This window comes from Argopecten irradians, chromosome 2 (genome assembly GCF_041381155.1).
Source record: "Argopecten irradians isolate NY chromosome 2, Ai_NY, whole genome shotgun sequence".
NCBI lineage: Eukaryota > Metazoa > Mollusca > Bivalvia > Pectinida > Pectinidae > Argopecten > Argopecten irradians.
This window is the reverse complement of record NC_091135.1, coordinates 29515695-29530557: the sequence shown is the minus strand read 5'-3', so window position 1 is coordinate 29530557 and position 14863 is coordinate 29515695. Positions and strand designations below refer to the sequence as shown.

The 14863-nt window shown below is 36.4% G+C and overlaps 1 protein-coding gene across 2 annotated transcripts in view; it reads left to right on the top strand.

Moving 5' to 3' along the window:
• The window catches only part of LOC138315077 (calcitonin gene-related peptide type 1 receptor-like), a 77981-nt gene that overhangs the window by 17992 nt on the left and 45126 nt on the right, over positions 1 to 14863 (top strand). The window contains exon 1 of one of the 2 annotated variants that reach the window (XM_069255811.1): positions 10427 to 10877. The exons of the other annotated variant lie outside the window; for it this stretch is intronic. The gene's annotated coding sequence lies outside the window, so the exon portion shown is untranslated. Of the gene's footprint in view, positions 1 to 10426; positions 10878 to 14863 lie in introns of those variants that run through there. 2 annotated transcript variants of the gene reach the window in all.

Genomic DNA, 14863 nt, shown 5'->3' with positions numbered 1-14863 from the left:
ATTATTGTTCAAATGATGAATACCATTTATACTCTGTCGGCGGTGGAGCATCTTTAAATCGCGATTTACCTAATTTGGGTTGTATGAGTATTCAGATTTTCTGGTAGATTTTGTGCTTAGAGGTTATTCAAACTGCATAAGATTTTTCAACTGTGTGTAAAAATAGATCCGATTAATGCAGAGTCAGGAAAATTGAAAACATCCCCAAAAATGTAGCAAAATTGAAATTGACGAATACCAACCTTATTCCCTTAGCTGTGTATGGATACCAATCGTACTGGTTCAGTTTTATATGTTTTAGGTTCATTTTTCTATTAAAATATCCCTGATATAATTTACCCCTAGCATTATGTGACAAGTGTCGTTTTTGAAGCAGGTCAACGACCTTTTCTGTTTTCTAATCTTCTTGTAAGTCGTTTTTGTAAGGTCATAAACTCTTCATTTTTGAAGTATTTTTAGGGTCTTGACATATGTTGGCAAGCTAAATTGAATTCAAGATATTTGGCATAAACTCTAAAAGTCTTAACTTCAAACAATTCCAGTATAACTGTGTAACACGTTCAGGCATGGCAACTCGAGAGTCATGTGGTTTGTTAGATTTATTTTTGTTAATGCACGACTTAGGAAGCAGCCCGTCTGCGGCCTCTTGCTGCACAGGATTGCGCTTTGTCCAGATGTAGGTCCTAGTTAACGCAATACATTTCTTGTTCAAAGATGTGCTACTAAGATGGGTAATCAAACTCGATCACCTCAAATTCCATTTTACAACAGTGTTTGGAATTTCCAAACACTCACCTACAATTAAAAAATGGCGGAGTGACACAATACAGGTTTGTTTTCGTACGGCTAGCCCTGCTTGAAATGTGTGAAAACTGACGTCTGCTATTGAGGCCGTTTGATTAAATTACTTAGTTACTTTCCAAGTGGAAGCAACACGTGCCTCGCTCTGTAGTAAACGGACAGCTTGATGCCAGCTTGTCAATAAAATAGAGAAAATTATCAGTTAATTCACACACTTAGCATTCCTTTACCTTAGAGTTGAATACGAAAATAATCTAACATCCGCAAGGTTAGAAGCACTTACAGATGAAAGGCCACTGACCATCGTTGAATGGACCTTTTTCCTACCTGTAGCAAATATGTATGTCACCTTGCATGCATGTTACTTTTGCAGAAATAATGGACGGTTAATTCCCTCACTTTAACCCTATCTGATAATGTTTGATAAAGAAATAAATAACGGTTATATTACTAAATAACAGTATTTTAGTAATCAATTTTTATAGAGTATAAATACGTTATACTATCAATGAACACTTAAGCCGCCTATTTATTCAGTCTGCATCTCTTTGTTTGCTACTGGATCACAAATTCTGGACTCACATAGTATATGTGGAGTAGTATATACCAACCAAGTTTGTCACAATTGGACTTAAATTAAAAACAAATACATATAAACTAAATCCTAGTTTTCTTTGAAACATAATTATGTTCATAATAATTCATAAGGTCTTCCTAACAAAAATAGTACATATTCTTTTTTATTTTATTTTAACACCTAGGCCTAATATAAATTTTATTGTGAACATTATAATGAATGATTTATATGTTACCTTCACATAAGAATAAGAACTGATATAACAACACACCTGATACCCTCAACGTCACAATCTTATTAACAAAGGCAGTCCAATGACGTCATAATACGCTGCTGTGGTACGAACTGAGGTAATCTAAATGTGAGACAAATAAAACGAACACTAAAATGAAAATATGTAGTTTTATAAATTGATTGGGTTTCTGATGTAAAGACATTTAGTGACCTCACGGTGTGTATTAATGAACGAATAACAGAAATGAGAAACCAGCAGCTAAATTCAAAACACAATTTAATTATATATACAATATTATACAGAGATGGTTTACAATGTCTAAAGTAATTGGTGGTGGTACAAGAGTAGTACGATGATTTAAAGTGTTACTTATCTGTATGCGAATGTCCTGGTATAATCCTTGATCCTTCCGGGTTTCAAATTAACAATAATCACAAATCCACAAGGAAATTGAATGTCCACCGATGATTTGTAAAGTTCCAGGCAATATGAATAAATCCACACAAAATGTTGTAATAATCCACAGATAAAGTCACAATAGCTCTCCCAATAGAATCTTATATGGCGCTGTACAATTCTTGATATGTCTCATTACAGGTCTCATTACAGTTCTGATTAGCCTTGGACAGCTGGAGTATATATAGCTAAACCGTAATTCAAGAATATTGGAGAACCTTCTACTTCTAGAAATATCTAACTAAAAACAGTAAACAAGTAAACACACATAACTTTCTGGAAATAGATCATTCTAGATATCTACTTAAAATCAACATGTTTACAAACATATTTGTTTATACATGATTATATTCTAGAAAGTTCTATAACCTAAATCAATGATATGACCTTCATAGGATGTATTGATAAAAAAAGCTATAGGAGTTATCTCCCTTATCTCATAACTACATGTATTTAGTGTCATACATAACACACCCCTCCTTAAAGAAAAGAAAGTTTTCTTGAAAAGGAAACTTTCTTCAAATATTAAGTCATATTTAAATCCTTGATAAAGCATCTGCTAGAATATTGTCTTTCCCTTTGATATGTTTGATGTCAAGATTGTATTCTTGCAAAGTCAAACTCCACCTGAGAATTCTTTGGTTTTTGTTTTTCATTTTCCCAATGAATGTCAAAGGGTTGTGGTCGGTAAAGACCAACACAGGCACAACTGTAGTGCAGAGATACACATCAAATTGGTTCAAGGCCAAAATCAACGCTAAACATTCTTTCTCAATGGTGGAATAATTTCTCTGGTGTTTGTTAAACTTTTTCGAGAAATAACAAATTGGATGGTCAATTTGTTCAGTACCTTCTTGCATCAAAACAGCACCAACACCTACATCACTGGCGTCAACAAACAGTTTAAACTGTTTATTAAAATCTGGAGCAGTCAGAACTGGTGAGTTTGATAGTATGGCTTTCAATTTCTCAAATGCAGACTTACATTCGTCTGACCAAACAAATTTGACATTTTTCTTTAACAAAGCAGTAAGTGGAGCTGCTATAACAGAGAAATTTTGACAAAATTTTCTGTAGTATCCAGCCATACCAAGAAAATCTCATCAGCTCTCTCTTGCTTCCAGGAGATGGAAAATCTATAATTGATTCTACTTTGGCCTGAACAGGTTTAACCTGCCCCTGTCCTACAACATGGCCTAAAAATTCAACAGTTGCATGACAAAATTCACATTTCAATAAGTTTACAGTCAATTTCATGGTAGTGAGTCTTTCGAAGAATTCACGAATCCCGCGTAGATAGTCTTCCCACGTGTCGTGGTAGTTGATGACGTCATCGATGTATCCACCACAGCCTTCCAGGTCTGATATCACGCTGTTAAGAAGACGTTGAAATGTTGCCGTGGCATTCTTCATACCAAACGGCATAACTTTGTACTGGTACAAACCTTGTGAGGTTACAAATGCCGACACTTCTTTAGCTCTTCCTGTTAATGGCACCTGCCAATTCCCTTTCAACAGGTCAAACTTGCTTACGTACTTGGCCTTGCCAACTTTTTCAATACACGAGTCAATCCTTGGAATTGGATAAGAGTCTGTTTTACTGACAGAGTTTACTTTTCTGAAGTCAGTACAGAACCGGTATGTCTTGTCTGGCTTTGGTACCAGAACACATGGAGAGCTCCATTCACTTTTGCTTGGTTCAATAATATCATTGTCCAACATGTATTGAATTTCTTTCTTTAAGTGTTCTTCTTTCAAAGGATTGACACGGTAAGGATGTTGCTTGACAGGTGGCGCATCGCCTACATCCACGTCATGATAGATAGCATCTGTTTTGCCTGGTGTATCCGCGGAAAGCTAAAGTTTTAAACTCAGTATCAAATCTTTTCAGTGTTCATTTGCGTTCCTGTTACTGATAGATGACACAAGTTTCTGTACCAAGTTCTGCGAGCACTAATCTGGAATTCGCGTAACATAACACCACAGACCTAAACCTACATCTTGGTACAGCCACCATCAAAGTCGTAAATTTACAAATATCACTGTACTTTCACTTTGTGATGAGGTAGCAGAGGTCGCCTAAAGGTATCAAAGTAGGATTGAGAGGTCTTGAGCTCTCTTCTCTATCTCCAAATTTCTTAAGCATATTAAGACCCATGACATAATTGAGTTTTCCATGCGCCCTTCCCTGAGTAGTTTGTACAATGTAGTTTAACATCATCAACCTTTTTTCTCAACAATATATAGGACCAAAGAATTTCTAGTCTGGCAAAAGGTCTGACCCGGTTATTCAGGTCATAGAGTCCAAAAATATGTACACAGCCTGTAGCCAAAAACTGTCTTGCACGGCTATCATTATCATACCCATGTATTCATTTTGGTTAGAGTTAACGGCCAAAGGCATTTTTCTGTTTGCGCGAGTTCGACAAGGACGCCTTGTTCTAATCCGTATGCGATAAAGTTAGAACACAGACACCTAAGAGATTCACTTTATGAATCGTTCTACGCACAGAATATTTGGTCCTTCAAAAAATTTCAAAGGACTGACGTACAGTATGTCCAAACACAAGATTCAAAGGGACGTAAAGCGAATATGATTCACTTGTAGCATAGATCCTCTAAAAGACCTGCACAATACCAACAATCATGTATATAACCTTCGTCCCAATCTCTTTTGTTTTCAAAACAATAAGATCTCATCATATTCTTCAATGTCTGATGAAAACGTTCTAAAGCACCCTGAGACTCTGGATGATAAGCACTAGACTTATACTGCTTGATCTGGAGCTGGTACATGACTTGTTGAAAAATACCAGACATGAAATTCGAACCTTGGTCCGATTGGACAGCTTTTGGAAGACCAACCAATGTAAAGAATTTAACCAAAGCCTTGACTATGTTAGGGGCCTTAATATTTCTGAGTGGAATGGCTTCAGGAAAGCGTGTGGAAGCACACATAATAGTTAAAAGATACTCATTCCCAGACTTAGTTTTGGGTAGAGGACCTACACAGTCTATAATGACTCTACTAAATGGTTCCTCAAATGCTGGAATGGGGTGCAAAGGTGCAACAGGGATTTTCTGATTAGGTTTCCCTACCACCTGACAAGTATGACAAGACCTACAAAAATCAGCCACATCCCGTTTCAACTTGGGCCAAAAGAAGTGATCTAAGATCCTGTTATAAGTCTTGGTCACACCTAAATGCCCTGCCATAGGTACGTCATGAGACAAACTCAGAATATCTTGCCTATACCTCGGTGGGACACATCAGGGGGACGCCACTTGCGCATCAACACACCTGACTGACGGAAGTAACAAACCGGGACTTTCTCAGCCTCTTCCTCACTCAAAGCCCGATTACACAATAAGGAGATTTCAGGATCTTTTTCCTGTTCTACTATAAGCTCCTCTCTAGACAAAGATGATTTGCTCATCATGTCAGACAAAGAAGTACCCTTGTTAGGAACAACTCCATCACTATCAAAGTCTACAGGATTTCTCAAAAGATCACACTTGCCCCCGATATCCTCTATATCATGAGCCAAGAAAGTGTCACCTAACCCTGGACTATAATGATCCTTAACTACTGCAACATCAGAAACCTTCTTACTCATTGAACGAGTTACAGCACAAGAAGGGAAAATACCAGGAAATTCCTGTTGAATAGTCTCAGCATCATCTGTTTTATCAGGGATACTGGACACTAAGGGATCTACCCTAACTTTCTCTCCAGCCAAGTCATTGCCTAAAATGAGCGACACGCCCTCTATGGGAAGTTCCGGTCTAACACCAATGGTGACAGGCCCAGTTACTAAGTCTGACTTTAAATAAACACAATGGAGAGGCACATTAACAAAACCTAACTCTACACCTTGAAGCAAAACACTACTACCACATGAGGTCTCCTCAGACAAAGGCACTACGCCATCTAATATTAAAGAATGAGAAGCCCCAGTATCTCTCAAAATCTTCACAGGTTTCAAGTTGGTGATATCACTAGTAAGTGAAACAAAACCTTCAGAAATGAAGGGAGAGTACTTCTCCAAGACACTATCAGACTCTGAGCTCTTAATCTCAACAGACACTTTAGAATCTTCCACAATATCACTAAGTTTCTGACTAGGCTTTGACATAGCTAACACAGAAGGAACTGACTGTTTACGCCTTTGCTCCTTACGCTGGAGAGAATAACATTCAGACATAGTATGCCCTACTTTCTTGCAGTAATTACAAACAGGACCAGAAGGAGACCCCACACCTACCCTATCATCTGTTTTAGAAGCAGACTTAGTTTTATCACCTAATTTAGGTTTGTCGTTGGAAGGGCCACTAAAGGTTGGGTTCCTAGGCTGACCAAATTTACTAGTACCTGTGGTACTGTTTTTGTCTTGAGAACTGTTTTTAACAAATGAGCCTTTGTGGGTGAGAGCGTAATCATCAGCCATTGTAGCTGCTTCACTGAGTGTTTCAACTTTTCTCTCATCTAAATGAGTTTTTATGTTTGTGTGTGGACACAACGTTTAAACTCCTCTATCAACAATAATTGCCTCAATTTACCGAAATCCTCATCAATTTCTTTAGAATCACACCACCTATTAAATAATTGTTCTTTTTCTCTGGCAAATTCTACATGAGTTTGTTCATCTCTCTTTCTTGAGTTTCGAAATTTCTGGCGGTAAGCCTCAGGAACTAACTCATAAGCTTTCAAAATAGCTTTCTTTGACTACTTGGTAATTTGAAATCTCATCTACAGATAAAGAAGAATAAATGTCTCTAGCTTTACCAATCAGGACACTCTGGAGAAGCATTGTAAGCTTATCTTCAGACCATTTCATACTGTCAGCTATTTTCTCAAAATGTAGAAAATACTTGTCAACTTCTTTCTCTTGAAAAGGAGGAACTAACCTAATATTTCTACTGACATCAAAACCTCTGTTTCCTTGTAAACCCCTAAAAGTTGGATTACTTGAACCGTCTTGAGAAGCTAGCTCTAATTCTTTAATTCTAAGTTCTGTTTCAGCTTGAATTTTCTGCTTCTCTAGTTCTAACATCTGATCTCTCTCGATCTCTTTTTCTTTTAATTTTCTTTCAATTTCTTTTTCTCTTAACTTCTTTTCTATTTCTCTTTCTCTCATTTCTTTCTCAATTTGTTTCATTTTCATTTCATGTTCAAGTTCCATTTGTCTAATTTGGATTTCTGAAGTGACTGTTTCCTCTATACTATCTAATGCACTAGAGTCAAATTTGCCATTGTCAACAAAATATCTTATAATAACATTCCTAATTTCAGCTTTCCTCAAATTAGTTTTGATAGTAAGGCCTAAATGTTTACCCAATAACAGTAAATCCTTCTTACTAACTTGCAAAAGAACTTCCAGGGATGGCGCTTTAACAAACTGTTCTACCTGCATAGTAGTCATGTTAATCTAGCTGTTGGTTTCAAATGTAAACTCAAAGTTTGTACACAAATTTTGAAAATTTCTAAATTAATTTTTCAAAGTTAGATTTCACAAATTAAATATCGATCTCAGACAAGAGCCCCCAATTCTGTTACATGAACGAATAACAGAAATGAGAAACCAGCAGCTAAATTCAAAACACAATTTAATTATATATACAATATTATACAGAGATGGTTTACAATGTCTAAAGTAATTGGTGGTGGTACAAGAGTAGTACGATGATTTAAAGTGTTACTTATCTGTATGCGAATGTCCTGGTATAATCCTTGATCCTTCCGGGTTTCAAATTAACAATAATCACAAATCCACAAGGAAATTGAATGTCCACCGATGATTTGTAAAGTTCCAGGCAATATGAATAAATCCACACAAAATGTTGTAATAATCCACAGATAAAGTCACAATAGCTCTCCCAATAGAATCTTATATGGCGCTGTACAATTCTTGATATGTCTCATTACAGGTCTCATTACAGTTCTGATTAGCCTTGGACAGCTGGAGTATATATATAGCTAAACCGTAATTCAAGAATATTGGAGAACCTTCTACTTCTAGAAATATCTAACTAAAAACAGTAAACAAGTAAACACACATAACTTTCTGGAAATAGATCATTCTAGATATCTACTTAAAATCAACATGTTTACAAACATATTTGTTTATACATGATTATATTCTAGAAAGTTCTATAACCTAAATCAATGATATGACCTTCATAGGATGTATTGATAAAAAAAAGCTATAGGAGTTATCTCTCTTATCTCATAACTACATGTATTTAGTGTCATACATAACAGTGTATTAATGGGGTACGAATCAAGGAAGGCACGTAAGCAGTCAAACAAAAATATGTAGTTATATGAGATGATTGTTTGCGTCTGTCAAGCAGTTTATTTACCACATTAGGTGTCGATTTATATCCTGAACATGCTACTTAAAACATAAAACGTGTAATCTACATAAAACAAATATTTGTGTTTGTGTATGGACAAATATAGTACAAACCGGCATAACATTTGTAAGCTTTACTCAAACATTTACGCACTGCTCATTACAGAAATGAAATAGATAGATAAAAACATTGGTACATGATTTTTGTAATCATTATCGATGTAATGAGAGTGGACAATCTTTACATGGAAACAAAATTAATGGCATAAAAAGTATTAAACCTTCTATCTTTAAGACCTAGGGCAGAAAATCGATTGTGAATGTGTATTTATTAATATGACCGCTGTTAAGTAAACATCCATCGACAACATATTCCACATCAACGGAACATTATTACTAACAAACGGTGACAAACACTTGTAGTGTACCAGACATATGGTCAGTAACAACAGACCTACATCGTGTAAAACTTAATCTGAAACCTTCCGAAGTGTTGAAGACTTTTCCTATAGTATCTTGTCCGGAACCCTAACTAAGTATCCGCTACCTCATGCCAACATATTGTTCCTCCATTCAGTTATATAATTGGTATTGAGGCAAGTGGTGTGCCAAATTATAGATATTCGTATGTTTCAACAACTAATCAAGATTTAACAAAATCTAAATGGCTATGACTTATTGACAAAATTGAAAGTAATGCAATAGTTATCCAGACAACAAGTTCGCCTGATCACATTATACTAACATCGGACAAAACAGATGTCTCAAGAGCAGAAACCGCCACATTTAAAGACTAGTTTGTTTCGGCAGGGGAAAGAACCCAGAGCCTACCTCACAGGGGAGCGCTCAACTGAAGGCCAAAAGTGAGTTGGTGTCAAGGGGGAGAATAGAAAGAATAAATTTGGTTAGAGAGAAAAGATAGCATCCTAAAATTAGTCCCCTTTATTGTCATGTGCAGTAGGGGCAGTATGTACAATACTAAAGTTACCTGTGGGGCTGGTACAAATTAGGTCACTGTTTTCTAACTCCTTAATGTTGAATATAAAAAGAATGTGACGATTGGTTTGCCCGTTGTCAGTGATTTGGGTGTGCGGTTCGATATCACTGGCAGTATACTTCCTGTAATTCCACTTGTACACAGAGACGATGTAAACAAACACAACTCATTGAGTCCTAAAATTATCATTCACAAACGTTGTGTCGTTACGCATAATCAACGCTTTCCCCACAAATGTAGTTGTGAAATGCTTGTCAGTATAGAACAACACACAACGGAGAGATGGAATGCTGTGTTTAGCTTGGGCTGACGATCAGGTAGTAAACACTGACCGGTTTTACGCTGTGCATATTAAACCGTTCTATGTTCTATGATAAATTTTGCTGATCATTGTTTCCTTAAACTTTTGTCTGGTGAAGCCGAGAAATATTATAGGCATTAACCAATAATTATAATTTGTTTTACTCCAATAATTTGTAATGAGATAAAGTACACGATATTACCGGAAGAGGTGCATGTGTTAAAGGTGTCAAATTCAGTACCATCTCAAAGAGACAAAGTAATGGTTAGTTAAAAAATCCAGGATTTATTTAAGAAATTGGCACTAGACTGTGTGTCTATCAAAAATAGATACCTACTTGTATCTCCGTATTGTTATCACTCTCATCGAATATCATGATCAGCATCATGATATCACTACATAAAGTTTTGTTGCTATGGATAGGATCATATCACCGATATTAAGTGTCTTGTCATGAAGAGAATCGTAATAAAACTGACCGGTTCGTATCTTACATTTCCGAGAAACACAGACAATCAAGTTCTGAGCGTGATACACGACAAGTCAACGAAACATAGCTATAAACTAGCATGCAAAATGCTTTTGAAAGTGTCCTGAAATGGAAGATAAATATCTATAATTATACAGAATTGACACATAATGAGCGCGTCCCGTCGCCCTAATGCTCCTACTGACAAGGCTGTACATTGTACATATGTGTAGATCAGTTAGACGGTAGTAACGAAATTTATCTGTTAAGCTAGTAGCAACACGTCAGTAATTGACAGTGCAGCGTGAGGGTGTGTCCATTTAACTGAAATGTACAGTGGCGAGCCTTTTTAGCATATAATTTACATTTCATTTACGTGGAATTAAACATTCGACCATTAACACGGAGCAGTCAGCGTGTGTAAAATGCTTCCCAGTGTCGGAAGCTCGGTTCAAAGTTCTGTCCGTAAATCAGTTACTTAAAGGATTTAGATAGGTTTGTATGGCGTTTTCAATGCTCGGTCTCGGTTATCGAAAAGGGACGTGGTGAAAGTCTCCAACGATATCAAGAGGGTATCTAGTGATGAAAACGGAGCGTGGCCGGAATTTCTGTATTCAATTTGGAATTAATTCTTCTGGTGGATATTGTCCTTGAGAAATCAGCAATCGATCATTGTCTTTATAGGGTAAGTTTCTTCAGGTTTTGCAAATATGTTTAAACGTATATATTAGAACAGCAATGTAGACTTAATAACACGATGGTACTGATCAATGTATTCACGACACATATTAACTGATTGCTGATATTGTTAAAAAAATCTCAACACTTGATTAAGTATAGGGATGATAGTTTTTTATAGGGGGAATGAGTGAAATGATCAAATGTTACATCTCTGTGTTTTACTTAGCAATATTTTGCCTGTATAAAGGATAACAGATAATCCACTTCTAAAACGTTAACATCAAGTGAGTTTTCAGAGGTTGTCATACAACAAATAAAGTCAATTTTAATAAAATTAGGCTGGTATATAAAATAGATAGTGTTTAATAGTTATTCAAACAGAAGTTTCTTATGAAAATATCTGGAAACATATCGGTATAACAAATTATAACGTAAAGACTTCTTTAACAGTTCAAATAAGCCTATATTTTTCGAAAGCTGATAAATGAAAAAGAGATTTTGAAAGATATAAAGATATTTCTTGCAACTATTTATTTCAAAGGCTCCATCGTCAGACTGGGACACGCCGATGGTGTAACCCAGCTTGGGCTTTCTCTTGTTGAGTCTGTCTTTTCATTGATTAAATTACATAATAATGCATGTAATGATCAGTATGTATAGTATTTGTTTGTTTGTTTGTTTGATTTATTAACGTCCTATCAACAGCCATGGTCATGTAAGGACGGCCTCCCATGTATGCGGTGTGCTGCGTGAATGTTGTGCGAGGTGAGTGTACTGGGAGACTGCGGTATGTTTGTGTTGTGTCTTCTTGTATAGTGGAACTGTTGCCCTTTTTATAGTGCTATATCACTGAAGCATGCCGCCGAAGACACCAAGCAACACACCCCACCCGGTCACATAATACTGACAACGGGCGAACCAGTCGTCCCACTCCCTGTATGCTGAACGCTAAGCAGGAGCAGAAACTACCACTTTTATAGACTTTGGTGTGTCTCGGCCAGGGGACAGAACCCAGAGCCTTCCTCACAGGGGCGAACGCTCAACTCAAGGCCAAAAGTGAGGCGGTGCCAAGGGAGGCATTAGGAAAGATAAAGTCAGTTAGGAAGAAGAGAAAAGATAAGATCCTAAATTTAGTCGCCTTTTACGATCATGCAATAGGGGCAGCAGGTACAATTCTAACGCCCTACCTGCAGGGCCCACGTATAGTAAGAAGGGACTACTACCATTCATTAAAATGACAATGAGGTGAGCACAACCAGGTGAGAACAAGGAGGTGGGTACAATGAAGTGAGAAACATAGTAATTTCCTTGCGAAGTTATTGTTACATATTGCTTTCATTCATGACGTGAGGTAAATTAGAAAATGGTTTAGTTTAAACATCAAATTGGTTCTGCCGACGTGCAAGTATAACGTACTCGTGTACGTCGCGTTATCGTGAAATAATATCAGTCGACTACGTGACATTAATGTTTGCATTTTAAAAAACGTGGGATGAATTGTACATATGTAACTTGATGTTGTAATGCACGTGTATTCGTTTCGTGAAAATAAAAAGTACAGAATAGAAACACACGCCAACATACATATAATCTTATCGAAAATCAAACTGTTCAATGATAACAAGATGAACTATTAAAACACGGGTAACCAGTCACGGAGAGATTTTATACAAGCATGTACATATAGGACAGCAAACAAACTGTCTGCAAAGGAGTATTGCAGCGAATATCTGACCACTGAAGTTCAATAAGTTCAATATTCTAAATCATTTAATGTTACATGTAGACATTATGACGTAAATCGCGACAGTAAAGTCGAAAAAACATTGCTGTTTTACTCGTATTTCCTTACAAATTTAATGTATTCGAATTAGAAATGAAATCGCATTCAGTGTGTGAAAACAAACGAGATACATGTATTTGACACTTGACGCTTGTATGGGTGTTCTTGCTATAAAACTTTTGCATGAAGAGATTTACCCTAGAATTTTACATCCCGGCCAAGCATGCGTAGCAACCTTTAGGTCTGGTCTCTCAGTCAAAATTCTACACAGAGACCAATTAACTAAGGACTTTATTTTCACTCTCAGGCTGTTTGGAATTCAAATCCTTTATCAGCTTCTTTGTGCGGGTATATAGATAATATTGTATGTTACGCTTTGATATCCGCCTGTATCGCCCTGGGTGAGGTACGGCATACACACACATTTCGTACGTAACATAACTATGTATACGTCAACAGTTTATTTCGTTAAAATATTTTTCACGAAAAATAAATGACTCTTGTTATGATTATGCAAAGGTGGTGATAAAATTCTTATCACCTTATCAACGGGACAGACGCTCGACTTTGATGTCATTCCGACATTTCAGTATTGATTTGATCATCGTAACAATATACTAACTGGTCGATAGCATGTACCCACGCAAAATACGGTTCAAAGTGTATATTTATTATATATTTAGTGTCCCTCAGTTTATATGCGTACCTGTGTTCGTATTAATCTGTACATATTGACTTTCACTTGAGGCGGAAAAGGGCTGATAACACTTAGGTATATTTTTCAAACAAAAACACACAACATTCCCGGTATATTTGTCAGCTGTCTAGCCAGGGACATACAAAAAGTGCATGTAAACTAGCTTTCTCAGTAACATTTCAGTACACAATAAGAAATATCACAATAACGTGTGAATACTTAATACGTGCGGTCAAAATCTCACAGAAGACACATGCATGAAACAGTATTGTATTACTTTAGATTTGCATAGAATTTAGACTACTTGTATACTACTGAATGCTCTGACAGATTTGTCATCCCGTTTTTTGTCATACCCCCGGTAACAAATACTGCTTTTGTAGGCCGTAACCATGGGTTGTGAATAGTCACTACAACTGATATACCGTAGCCAAAGCCTTTATAAATACCAATTATAAATCTCCATACGAGTTTCAATAGTTATTAAATTAAATATGTTGGCTCTTGAGGTTTTCACTTCCTATAATTCAGTGAAATGTTGGTAGAGCCAACAAATCAAGCTTTACACGCGTTTATATTAAAATATAACATTCCATCAATAAAGAATAATCGCTAAAATTTGCTATCGTGAGAAGTAAATCTGAAATGGTATAATGAGATAGCACTTTAAACTAGTAAGGACGTTTTAGGTACATAGAAATACAGCAAGGAAACACCACTGTCTTCCAACACAGTCGCATTTGCCATAATAAACACACTACATGTCATCTTTGAATGACCTTAACCTTAGAATAGAAGCACTCAAAACCTAGTCTTTACCGACGGTCTGTTTGACATACATGTGCTTGTGATATCTTTGTAAATAGCCAATATCAATGACTTGTTGAAACGAAGGGGAAGTGATGCTAGACCTCTAAACAGGAAGGTACATATCTATGAAAACAGCGGCTGGTTAATCTGAAAACTTCAAGGTTGAAAATGTGCACGCAGTATTGAAATCTAGTGATTCACTCAAGCCGGCATTATTTTATTTGGCTGTTTGCGTGATATTTTTATTGATGTCAGTCGAAAAATACATTTGGTTTTCTCGCCAACCCGATCTACATTCATAATTAAAACTGCTTTAGACTCCGTAACCTTAATCTGTACAGTAACATGAACACTGAGTCATTTTTGCTCGTCAGTAAGTTTGATGTAGGTGGTGGTTATGTAAAGTAGGCAAGGGTCCCTGTCATCCTGAGGAGAAGTAAATAGACTTTAACCTCCAACACAAACTGACCTTAGTTGTTTATAGAACGTTAAACAAAGTAAAACCAAACTGTCCAAGACAATATAACATGATTGACAGGCGATGTAGGGTACCAAATGTTATTGACCTCATAGAAAAGGTATTAGAGTTTTTCCACTAACGTTCATCCCTGCCGTTGATATATTATATGAATATCTCACATTATTTGTCAATGCAATATAGAAGTATTGTTTTTAGATATTGTGAAATAGTAACCTTGAT